Source organism: Chiloscyllium punctatum, chromosome 39 (genome assembly GCF_047496795.1).
Source record: "Chiloscyllium punctatum isolate Juve2018m chromosome 39, sChiPun1.3, whole genome shotgun sequence".
Lineage (NCBI taxonomy): Eukaryota > Metazoa > Chordata > Chondrichthyes > Orectolobiformes > Hemiscylliidae > Chiloscyllium > Chiloscyllium punctatum.
The window spans coordinates 10,400,785-10,413,293 of NC_092777.1; positions in this window are offsets into that span (position 1 = coordinate 10,400,785).

Here is a 12,509-nt window from a genome sequence, read left to right on the forward strand (position 1 = left end):
AGAGAGGGGACTGAGAGACACCAGTCAGTGTACAGATATCTCCCTGAGAGAGAGAGGCGGGGGACTGAGAGAAACCAGTCAGTGTACAGATATCTCCCTGAGAGAGAGAGGGGGGACTGAGAGACACCAGTCAGTGTACAGATATCTCCCTGAGAGAGAGAGGGGACTGAGAGACACCAGTCAGTGTACAGATATCTCCCTGAGAGAGAGAGAGGGGACTGAGAGACACCAGTCAGTGTACAGATATCTCCCTGAGAGAGAGGGGACTGAGAGACACCAGTCAGTGTACAGATATCTCCCTGAGAGAGAGAGAGGGAACTGAGAGACACCAGTCAGTGTACAGATATCTCCCTGAGACAGACAGGGGATTCAGAGACACCAGGCAGTGTACAGATATCTTCCCTGAGAGAGAGAGAGGGGTGACTGAGAGACACCAGTCAGTGTACAGATATCTCCCTGAGAGAGAGAGAGAGGGGACTGAGAGACACCAGTCAGTGTACAGATATCTCCCTGAGAGAGAGAGAGGGGGGATTCAGAGACACCAGTCTGTGTACAGATATCTCCCTGAGAGAGAGAGAGAGGGGACTGAGAGACACCAGTCAGTGTACAGATATCTCCCTGAGAGAGAGAGAGGGGGGATTCAGAGACACCAGTCAGTGTACAGATATCTCCCTGAGAGAGAGAAGGGACTGAGAGACACCAGTCAGTGTACAGATATATCTCTGAGAGAGAGTGAGGGCACTGGGAGACACCAGTCAGTGTACAGATATCCCCTGAGAGAGAGAAGGAACTGAGAGACACCAGTCAGTGTACAGATATCTCCCTGAGAGAGCGGGGACTGAGAGACACCAGTCAGTGTACAGATATCTCCCTGAGAGAGAGGGGACTGAGAGACACCAGTCAGTGTACAGATATCTCCCTGAGAGAGAGAGAGGGGACTGAGAGACACCAGTCAGTGTACAGATATATCTCTGAGAGAGAGAGAGGGGACTGAGAGACACCACTCAGTGTACAGATATCTCCCTGAGAGAGAGAGAGAGGACTGAGAGACACCAGTCAGTGTACACATATCTCCCTGAGAGAGAGAGGGGACTGAGAGACACCAGTCAGTGTACAGATATCTCCCTGAGAGAGAGGGGACTGAGAGACACCAGTCAGTGTACAGATATCTCCCTGAGAGAGAGAGAGAGAGAGAGGAGATTGAGAGACACCAGTCAGTGTACAGATATCTCCCTGAGAGAGAGAGAGAGTGGACTGAGAGACACCAGTCAGTGTACAGATATCTCCCTGAGAGAGAGAGGCGGGGGACTGAGAGAAACCAGTCAGTGTACAGATATCTCCCTGAGAGAGAGAGAGGGGACTGAGAGACACCAGTCAGTGCACAGATATCTCCTTGAGAGAGAGAGAGAGTTCAGATTGAGAGACACCAGTCAGTGTACAGATATCTCCCTGGGAGAGAGAGAGGGGACTGTGAGACACCAGTCAGTGTACAGATATCTCCCTGAGGGAGAGAGAGGACTAAGAGACACCAGTCAGTGTACAGATATCTCCCTGAGAGAGAGAGGGGACTGAGAGACACCACTCAGTGTACAGATATCTCCCTGAGAGAGAGAGGGGACTGAGAGACACCAGTCAGTGTACAGATATCTCCCTGACAGAGAGAGGGAACTGCGAGACACCACTCAGTGTACAGATATCTCCCTGAGAGAGAGAGAGAGGACTGAGAGACACCATTCAGTGTACACATATCTCCCTGAGAGAGAGAGGGGACTGAGAGACACCTGTCAGTGTACAGATATCTCCCTGAGAGAGAGGGGACTGAGAGACACCAGTCAGTGTACAGATATCTCCCTGAGAGAGAGAGAGAGAGGGGACTGAGAGACACCAGTCAGTGTAAAGATATCTCCCTGAGAGAGAGAGAGAGAGAGAGGAGATTGAGAGACACCAGTCAGTGTACAGATATCTCCCTGAGAGAGAGAGAGAGTTGACTGAGAGACACCAGTCAGTGTACAGATATCTCCCTGAGAGAGAGAGGCGGGGGACTGAGAGAAACCAGTCAGTGTACAGATACCTCCCTGAGAGAGAGAGAGGGGACTGAGAGAAACCAGTCAGTGTACAGATATCTCCCTGAGAGAGAGAGGGGGGACTGAGAGACACCAGTCAGTGTACAGATATCTCCCTGAGAGAGAGAGGGGACTGAGAGACACCAGTCAGTGCACAGATATCTCCCTGAGAGAGAGAGAGAGTTCAGATTGAGAGACACCAGTCAGTGTACAGATATCTCCCTGAGAGAGAGAGAGGGGACTGAGAGACACCAGTCAGTGAACAGATATCTCCCTGAGAGAGAGGGGACTGAGAGACACCAGTCAGTGTACAGATATCTCCCTGAGAGAGAGAGGGGACTGAGAGACACCAGTCAGTGTACAGATATCTCCCTGAGACAGAGAGGGGATTGAGAGACACCAGGCAGTGTACAGATATCTTCCCTGAGAGAGAGAGAGGGGGGACTGAGAGACACCAGTCGGTGTACAGATATCTCCCTGAGAGAGAGGGGACTGAGAGACACCATTCAGTGTACAGATATCTCCCTGAGGGAGAGAGGGGACTGAGAGACACCAGTCAGTGTACAGATATCTCCCTGAGAGAGAGGGGGGACTGAGAGACACCAGTCAGTGTACAGATATCACCCTGACAGAGAGGGGGGACTGAGAGACACCAGTCAGTGTACAGATGTCTCCCTGAGAGAGAGAGGGGGGACTGAGAGACACCAGTCAGTGTACAGATATCTCCCTGAGGGAGAGAGGGGACTGAGAGACACCAGTCAATGTACAGATATCTCCCTGAGAGAGAGAGGGGACTGAGACACACCAGTCAGTGTATAGATATCTCCCTGAGAGAGAGAGGGGACTGAGAGACACCAGTCAGTGTACAGATATCTCCCTGAGAGAGAGGGGACTGAGAGACACCAGTCAGTGTACAGATAACGCCCTGAGAGAGAGAGAGGGGACTGACAGACACCAGTCAGTGTACAGATATGTCCCTGAGAGAGAGAGGGGACTGAGAGACACCGGTCAGTGTACAGATATCTCCCTGAGACAGAGAGGGGACTGAGAGACACCAGTCAGTGTACAGATATCTCCCCGAGAGAGAGAGGGGGAACTGAGAGACACCAGTCAGTGTACAGATATCTCCCTGAGAGAGGGGGGGACTGAGAGACACCAGTCAGTGTACAGATATCTCCCTGAGAGAGAGGGGACTGAGAGACACCAGTCAGAGTACAGATATCTCCCTTAGAGAGAGAGAGAAGGGGGACTGAGAGACACCAGTCAGTGTACAGATATCTCCCTTAGAGAGAGAGTGGAGGGACTGAGAGACACCAGTCAGTGTACAGATATCACCCTGAGAGAGAGAGAGAGAGGAGATTGAGAGACACCAGTCAGTGTACAGATATCTCCCGAAGAGAGAGAGGGGACTGAGAGACACCATTCAGTGTCCAGATATCTCCCTGAGGGAGAGAGGGGACTGAGGGACACCAGTCAGTGTACAGATATCTCCCTGAGAGAGAGGGGGGACTGAGAGACACCAGTCAGTGTACAGATATCACCCTGAGAGAGAGGGGGGACTGAGAGACACCAGTCAGTGTACAGATGTCTCCCTGAGAGAGAGAGAGGGGGGACTGAGAGACACCAGTCGGTGTACAGATATCTCCCTGAGGGAGAGAGGGGACTGAGAGACACCAGTCAATGTATAGATATCTCCCTGAGAGAGAGAGGGGACTGAGAGACACCAGTCAGTGTACAGATATCTCCCTGAGAGAGAGGGGACTGAGAGACACCAGTCAGTGTAAAGATATCTCCCTGAGAGAGAGAGAGAGAGAGAGAGAGGAGATTGAGAGACACCAGTCAGTGTACAGATATCTCCCTGAGAGAGAGAGAGAGGGGACTGAGAGACACCAGTCAGTGTACAGATATCTCCCTGAGAGAGAGAGGCGGGGGACTGAGAGAAACCAGTCAGTGTACAGATATCTCCCTGAGAGAGAGAGGGGGGACTGAGAGACACCAGTCAGTGTACAGATATCTCCCTGAGAGAGAGAGCGGACTGAGAGACACCAGTCAGTGCACAGATATCTCCCTGAGAGAGAGGGGGGACTGAGAGACACCAGTCAGTGTACAGATATCTCCCTGAGGGAGAGAGGGGACTGAGAGACACCAGTCAATGTATAGATATCTCCGAGAGAGAGAGGGGACTGAGAGACACCAGTCGGTGTACAGATATCTCCCTGAGAGAGAGAGGACCGAGAGACACCAGTCAGTGTACAGATATCTCCCTGAGAGAGAGAGGAGACTGAGAGACACCAGTCAGTGTACAGATATCTCCCTGAGAGAGAGAGAGGGGACTGACAGACACCAGTCAGTGTACAGATATCTCCCTGAGAGAGAGAGGGGACTGAGAGACACCGGTCAGTGTACAGATATCTCCCTGAGACAGAGAGGGGACTGAGAGACACCAGTCAGTGTACAGATATCTCCCTGAGAGAGAGAGGGGATTGAGAGACACCAGTCAGTGAACAGATATCTCCCTGAGAGAGAGCGGTGAGGGTGGATACACCACCCAGTGTTCAGATATCTCCCTGAGAGAGAGAGAGGGGACTGAGAGACACCAGTCAGTGTTCAGATATCTCGCTGAGAGAGAGAGCGAGAGGTGGGAGACTGAGAGACACCAGTCAGTGTATAGATATCTCCCTTAGAGAGAGAGAGAAGGGGGACTGAGAGACACCAGTCAGTGTACAGATATCTCCCTGAGAGAGAGAGGGGAGGGACTGAGAGACACCAGTCAGTGTACAGATATCTCCCTGAGAGAGAGAGAGAGAGGAGATTGAGAGACACCAGTCAGTGTACAGATATCTCCCGAAGAGAGAGAGGGGACTGAGAGACACCAGTCAGTGTACAGATATCTCCCTGACAGAGAGAGGGGGGACTGAGAAACACCAGTCAGTGTACAGATATCTCCCTGAGAGAGAGAGGGGACTGAGAGACACCAGTCAGTGTACAGATATCTCCCTGAGAGAGAGAGAGAGGGGACTGAGAGACACCAGTCAGTTTACAGATATCTCCCTGAGAGAGAGAGAGGGGGGATTGAGAGACACCAGTCAGTGTACAGATATCTCCCTGAGAGAGAGAGAGGGGACTGAGAGACACCAGTCAGTGTACAGATATAACTCTGAGAGAGAGTGAGGGCACTGAGAGACACCAGTCAGTGTACAGATATCCCCCTGAGAGAGAGAGGGGACTGAGAGACACCAGTCAGTGCACAGATATCTCCCTGATAGAGAGAGGGGTCGAAGAGACACCAGTCAGTGGACAGATATCTCCCTGAGTGAGAGAGGGGACTGAGAGACACCAGTCAGTGTACACATATCTCCCTGAGAGAGAGGGGGGACTGAGAGACACCAGTCAGTGTACAGATATCTCCCTGAGAGAGAGGGGGGACTGACAGACACCAGTCAGTCTACAGATATCTCCCTGAGAGAGAGAGGGTTCTAAGAGACACCAGTCAGTGTACAGATATCTCCCAGAGTGAGAGAGGGGACTGAGAGACACCAATCAGTGTACAGATATCTCCCTGAGAGAGAGGGGGGACTGAGAGACACCAGTCAGTGTACAGATATCTCCCTGAGAGAGAGAGGGGTCTAAGAGACACCAGTCAGTGTACAGATATCTCCCTGAGTGAGAGAGGGGACTGAGAGACACCAGTTAGTGTACAGATATCTCCCTGAGAGAGAGAGAGGGGACTGAGAGACACCAGTCAGTGTACAGATATCTCCCCGAGAGAGAGAGGGGGAACTGAGAGACACCAGTCAGTGTACAGATATCTCCCTGAGAGAGAGGGGACTGAGAGACACCAGTCAGTGTACAGATATGTCCCTGTGAGAGAGGGGACTGAGAGACACCAGTCAGTGTACAGATATCTCCCTGAGAGAGAGAGAGAGAGAGAGGTGGGAGACTGAGAGACACCAGTCAGTGTACAGATATCTCCCTGAGAGAGAGAGGGGACTGAGAGACACCAGTCAGAGTACAAATATCTCCCTGAGAGAGAGAGAGAGTGGAGATTGAGAGACCCCAGTCACTGTACAGATATCTCCCTGAGAGAGAGAGGGGACTGAGAGACACCAGTCAGTGTACAGATATCTCCCTGAGAGAGAGAGAGGGAACTGAGAGACACCAGTCAGTGTACAGATATCTCCCTGAGAGAGAGAGAGGGAACTCAGAGACACCTGTCAGTGTACAGATATCTCCCTGAGACAGAGAGGGGATTGAGAGACACCAGGCAGTGTACAGATATCTTCCCTGAGAGCGAGAGGGGGGGGACTGAGAGACACCAGTCAGTGTACAGATATCTCCCTGAGAGAGAGGGGACTGAGAGACACCATTCAGTGTACAGATATCTCCCTGAGAGAGAGAGGGGACTGAGAGACACCAGTCAGTGTACAGATATCTCCCTGAGAGAGAGGGGGGACTGAGAGACACCAGTCGGTGTACAGATATCTCCCTGAGAGAGGGGGGACTGAGAGACACCAGTCAGTGAACAGATATCTCCCTGAGAGAGAGGGGGGGACTGAGAGACACCAGTCAGTGTACAGATATCTCCCTGAGAGAGAGAGGGGGGACTAAGAGACACCAGTCAGTGTACAGACATCTCCCTGAGAGAGAGGGGGGACTGAGAGACACCAATCAGTGTCCAGATATCTCCCTGAGAGAGAGGGGGGGACTGAGAGACACCAGTCAGTGTACAGATATCTCCCTGAGAGAGAGAAGGGGGACTGAGAGACACCAGTCAGTGTACAGATATCTCCCTGAGAGAGAGGGGGGACTGAGTGACACCAATCAGTGTACAGATATCTCCCTGAGAGAGAGAGGGGACTGAGAGACACCAGTCAGTGTACAGATATCTACCTGAGAGAGAGAGGGGACTGAGAGACACCAGTCAGTGAACAGATATCTCCCTGAGAGAGAGCGGTGAGTGTGGATACACCACCCAGTGTTCAGATATCTCCCTCAGACAGAGAAGAGACAGAGTCACCAGTCAGTTTACACATGCCTCCCTGAGAGGGGGAGTACTGAGTGTACAAATGTCTTCCTGAGAGCGAGCGAGTGTGGAGACTGAGAGACAGTGGTCAGTGTATAAATATCTCCCTTAGAGTGAAAAAAGAATGACCGAGAGAGAGACAGAAAATATGGGGTGGACTGTGGAGACACCAGTCAGTGTACAGTTAACTCCCTGAGAACGACAGGCAACTGAAGGGCATTAGTCAATTTGGAGGAATCTCTCTGAGAGAGAGAGGGGACTGAGGGACATGGTTCAATGTGCAGATATCGTCCTGAGAGAGAGACAGAGTGGGGAATGAGAGATTCAAGTCTCTGTATACATATGTCCCTGAGAGAGAGAGAGAGGGGACTGAGAGACACCAGTCAGTGTACAGATATGTCCCTGAGAGAGAGAGGGGACTGAGAGACACCAGTCAGTGTACAGATATCTCCCTGAGAGAGAGAGGGGACTGAGAGACACCAGTCAGTGCACAGATATCTCCTTGAGAGAGAGAGAGAGGGGACTGAGAGACACCAGTCAGTGTACAGATATCTCCCTGAGAGAGAGAGAGAGGGGACTGAGAGACACCAGTCAGTGTACAGATATCTCCCTGAGAGAGAGAGGGGGGGGATTGAGAGACACCAGTCAGTGTAAAGATATCTCCCTGAGAGAGAGAGAGGGGTCTGAGAGACACCAGTCAGTGTACAGATATATCTCTCAGAGAGAGTGAGGGGACTGAGAGACACCAGTCAGTGTACAGATATCTCCCTGAGAGAGAGAGAGGGGACTGAGAGACACCAGTCAGTGTACAGATATCTTCCTAAGAGAGAGAGAGGGGACTGAGAGACACCAGTCAGTGCACAGATATCTCCCTGAGAGGGAGAGAGGGGGGACTGAGAGACACCAGTCAGTGCACAGATATCTCCCTGAGAGAGAGAGAGGGGACTGAGAGACACCAGTCAGTGTACAGATATCTCCCTGAGAGAGAGAGAGGGGACTGAGAGACACCAGTCAGTGTACAGATATCTCCCTGAGAGAGAGAGGGGACTGAGAGACACCAGTCAGTGTACAGATATCTCCCTGAGAGAGAGAGGACTGAGAGACACCAGTCAGTGTACAGATATCTCCCTGAGACAGAGAGGGGGGACTGAGAGACACCAGTCAGTGTACAGATATCTCCCTGAGAGAGAGAGGGGACTGAGAGACACCGGTCAGTGTACAGATATCTCCCTGAGAGAGAGCGGGGACTGAGAGACACCAGTCAGTGTACAGATATCTCCCTGAGAGAGAGTGGGGGGACGGAGAGACACCAGTCAGTGTACAGATATCTCCCTGAGAGAGAGAGGGGGGACTGAGAGACACCAGTCAGTGTACAGATATCTCCCTGAGAGAGAGAGAGGGGACTGAGAGACACCAGTCAATGTCCAGATATCTCCCTGAGAGAGAGAGGGGGGACTGAGAGACACCAGTCAGTGTACAGATATCTCCCTGAGAGAGAGAGGGGGGACTGAGAGACACCAGTCAGTGTACAGATATCTCCCTGAGAGAGAGAGGCGACTGAGAGTCACCAGTCAGTGTCCAGATATCTCCCTGAGAGAGAGAGGGGACTGAGAGACACCAGTCAGTTTACAGATATCTCCCTGAGAGAGAGGGGGGACTGAGAGACACCAGTCAGTGTACAGATATCTCCCTGAGAGAGAGAGAGGGGACTGAGAGACACCAGTCAGTGTACAGATATCTCCCTGAGAGACACCAATCAGTGAACAGATATCTCCCTGAGAGAGAGAGAGGGGACTGAGAGACACCAGTCAGTGTACAGATATCTCCCTGAGAGAGAGAGAGGGGACTGAGAGTCACCAGTCAGTGTACAGATATCTCCCTGAGAGAGAGGGGGGACTGAGAGAGACCAGTCAGTGTACAGATATCTCCCTGAGAGAGAGAGAGGGGACTGAGAGTCACCAATCAGTGAACAGATATCTCCCTGAGAGAGAGAGAGGGGACTGAGAGACACCAGTCTGTGTACAGATATCTCCCTGAGAGAGAGAGGGTGGGACTGAGAGACACCAGTCAGTGTACAGATATCTCCCTGAGAGAGAGAGAGGGGGGACTGAGACACACCAGTCAGTGTACAGATATCTCCCTGAGAGAGAGAGAGGGGACTGAGAGACACCAGTCAGTGTACAGATATCTCCCTGAGAGAGAGAGAGGGGACTTAGGGACACCAGTCAGTGCACAGATATCTCCCTGAGAGAGAGGGGACTGAGAGACACCAGTCAGTGTACAGATATCTCCCTGAGAGAGAGGGAGGGGACTGAGAGACACCAGTCAGTGTACAGATATCTCCCTGAGAGAGAGAGGGGACTGAGAGACACCAGTCAGTGTACAGATATCTCCCTGATAGAGAGAGTGGGGACTGAGAGACACCAGTCAGTGTACAGATATCTCCCTGAGAGAGAGGGGGGACTGAGAGACACCAGTCAGTGTACAGATATCTCCCTGAGAGAGAGAGGGGGGACTGAGAGACACAAGTCAGTGTACAGATATCTCCCTGAGAGAGAGAGAGGGGACTGAGAGACACCAGTCAGTGTACAGATATCTCCCTGAGAGAGAGAAGGGGGACTGAGAGACACCAGTCAGTGTACAGATATCTCCCTGAGAGAGAGGGGGGACTGAGTGACACCAATCAGTGTACAGATATCTCCCTGAGAGAGAGAGGGGACTGAGAGACACCAGTCAGTGTACAGATATCTACCTGAGAGAGAGAGGGGACTGAGAGACACCAGTCAGTGAACAGATATCTCCCTGAGAGAGAGCGGTGAGTGTGGATACACCACCCAGTGTTCAGATATCTCCCTCAGACAGAGAAGAGACAGAGTCACCAGTCAGTTTACACATGCCTCCCTGAGAGGGGGAGTACTGAGTGTACAAATGTCTTCCTGAGAGCGAGCGAGTGTGGAGACTGAGAGACAGTGGTCAGTGTATAAATATCTCCCTTAGAGTGAAAAAAGAATGACCGAGAGAGAGACAGAAAATATGGGGTGGACTGTGGAGACACCAGTCAGTGTACAGTTAACTCCCTGAGAACGACAGGCAACTGAAGGGCATTAGTCAATTTGGAGGAATCTCTCTGAGAGAGAGAGGGGACTGAGGGACATGGTTCAATGTGCAGATATCGTCCTGAGAGAGAGACAGAGTGGGGAATGAGAGATTCAAGTCTCTGTATACATATGTCCCTGAGAGAGAGAGAGAGGGGACTGAGAGACACCAGTCAGTGTACAGATATGTCCCTGAGAGAGAGAGGGGACTGAGAGACACCAGTCAGTGTACAGATATCTCCCTGAGAGAGAGAGGGGACTGAGAGACACCAGTCAGTGCACAGATATCTCCTTGAGAGAGAGAGGGGACTGACAGACACCAGTCAGTGTACAGATATCTCCCTGAGAGGGAGAGAGGGGACGAAGAGACACCATTCAGTGTACAGATATCTCCCTGAGAGAGAGGGGACTGAGAGACACCAGTCAGTGTACAGATATCTCCCTCAGAGAGAGAGAGAGGGGACGAAGAGACACCAGTCAGTGTACAGATATCTCCCTGAGAGAGAGAGAGAGGGGACTGAGAGACACCAGTCAGTGTACAGATATCGCCCTGAGAGAGAGAGAGAGGGGACTGAGAGACACCAGTCAGTGTACAGATATCTCCCTGAGAGAGAGAGGGGGGGGATTGAGAGACACCAGTCAGTGTAAAGATATCTCCCTGAGAGAGAGAGAGGGGTCTGAGAGACACCAGTCAGTGTACAGATATATCTCTCAGAGAGAGTGAGGGGACTGAGAGACACCAGTCAGTGTACAGATATCTCCCTGAGAGAGAGAGAGGGGACTGAGAGACACCAGTCAGTGCACAGATATCTCCCTGAGAGGGAGAGAGGGGGGACTGAGAGACACCAGTCAGTGCACAGATATCTCCCTGAGAGAGAGAGAGGGGACTGAGAGACACCAGTCAGTGTACAGATATCTCCCTGAGAGAGAGAGAGGGGACTGAGAGACACCAGTCAGTGTACAGATATCTCCCTGAGAGAGAGAGGGGACTGAGAGACACCAGTCAGTGTACAGATATCTCCCTGAGAGAGAGAGGACTGAGAGACACCAGTCAGTGTACAGATATCTCCCTGAGACAGAGAGGGGGGACTGAGAGACACCAGTCAGTGTACAGATATCTCCCTGAGAGAGAGAGGGGACTGAGAGACACCGGTCAGTGTACAGATATCTCCCTGAGAGAGAGCGGGGACTGAGAGACACCAGTCAGTGTACAGATATCTCCCTGAGAGAGAGTGGGGGGACGGAGAGACACCAGTCAGTGTACAGATATCTCCCTGAGAGAGAGAGGGGGGACTGAGAGACACCAGTCAGTGTACAGATATCTCCCTGAGAGAGAGAGAGGGGACTGAGAGACACCAGTCAATGTCCAGATATCTCCCTGAGAGAGAGAGGGGGGACTGAGAGACACCAGTCAGTGTACAGATATCTCCCTGAGAGAGAGAGGGGGGACTGAGAGACACCAGTCAGTGTACAGATATCTCCCTGAGAGAGAGAGGCGACTGAGAGTCACCAGTCAGTGTCCAGATATCTCCCTGAGAGAGAGAGGGGACTGAGAGACACCAGTCAGTTTACAGATATCTCCCTGAGAGAGAGGGGGGACTGAGAGACACCAGTCAGTGTACACATATCTCCCTGAGAGAGAGAGAGGGGACTGAGAGACACCAGTCAGTGTACAGATATCTCCCTGAGAGACACCAATCAGTGAACAGATATCTCCCTGAGAGAGAGAGAGGGGACTGAGAGACACCAGTCAGTGTACAGATATCTCCCTGAGAGAGAGAGAGGGGACTGAGAGTCACCAGTCAGTGTACAGATATCTCCCTGAGAGAGAGGGGGGACTGAGAGAGACCAGTCAGTGTACAGATATCTCCCTGAGAGAGAGAGAGGGGACTGAGAGTCACCAATCAGTGAACAGATATCTCCCTGAGAGAGAGAGAGGGGACTGAGAGACACCAGTCTGTGTACAGATATCTCCCTGAGAGAGAGAGGGTGGGACTGAGAGACACCAGTCAGTGTACAGATATCTCCCTGAGAGAGAGAGAGGGGGGACTGAGACACACCAGTCAGTGTACAGATATCTCCCTGAGAGAGAGAGAGGGGACTGAGAGACACCAGTCAGTGTACAGATATCTCCCTGAGAGAGAGAGAGGGGACTTAGGGACACCAGTCAGTGCACAGATATCTCCCTGAGAGAGAGGGGACTGAGAGACACCAGTCAGTGTACAGATATCTCCCTGAGAGAGAGGGAGGGGACTGAGAGACACCAGTCAGTGTACAGATATCTCCCTGAGAGAGAGAGGGGACTGAGAGACACCAGTCAGTGTACAG